Here is a 613-nt window from a genome sequence, read left to right on the forward strand (position 1 = left end):
CGGTCAAGCAGCGTCGCTGCGAGGGTGCATCTGAGGGCGCCCGGGTTCCATCCAAAGACCCGCCAACATCAAGTTCAGTTCGTGCTGAGGTTGTGCGAGGCCGAAGTCCATCTGTTCCTGAAACAGTCGATTGCGAGAAAGAGAGGTATGGTGACGAGGGTGGAAGTGAGGCAAGCTCTGTGACAGTCCCTGAGCCTGAGCTGAAAGACTCGGTAAGTTACTCACATTGCATCACTCATATCAACATCTGCTTATAAAGCTTGCAGACCCAAGAAGTATATGCGCGGGCCAGTTCATGGAGGAGGACAATGCGGCAGGAGAATGAGGAAGAGGCAAAGGCAAACAAGAAGCGCCGCAGTGGCGGAAGTGCGGGAAAGGTTTGATGGCTCAGTACGGTCCCCGGTACCAGAGCAATGATTGAATGTCTCGCAGGACAAGTCGAGCTCGTAACGGCAGAGCTGCCTGTGTGGGAGCTGTCGACCGCAGAGGGTACGGGCGGGGCAATTTATGCAGGCGACATGAGTGAAAAATCAGGGACAGCGGTTTTCAGCAGGATCATGTATATTTTAGGCAGTTAGACCAAATATGGACGGCTGCGCAAAAATAACCTGGA

The sequence above is a fragment of the Phanerochaete carnosa genome, assembly GCF_000300595.1.
Source record: "Phanerochaete carnosa HHB-10118-sp unplaced genomic scaffold PHACAscaffold_7, whole genome shotgun sequence".
Lineage (NCBI taxonomy): Eukaryota > Fungi > Basidiomycota > Agaricomycetes > Polyporales > Phanerochaetaceae > Phanerochaete > Phanerochaete carnosa.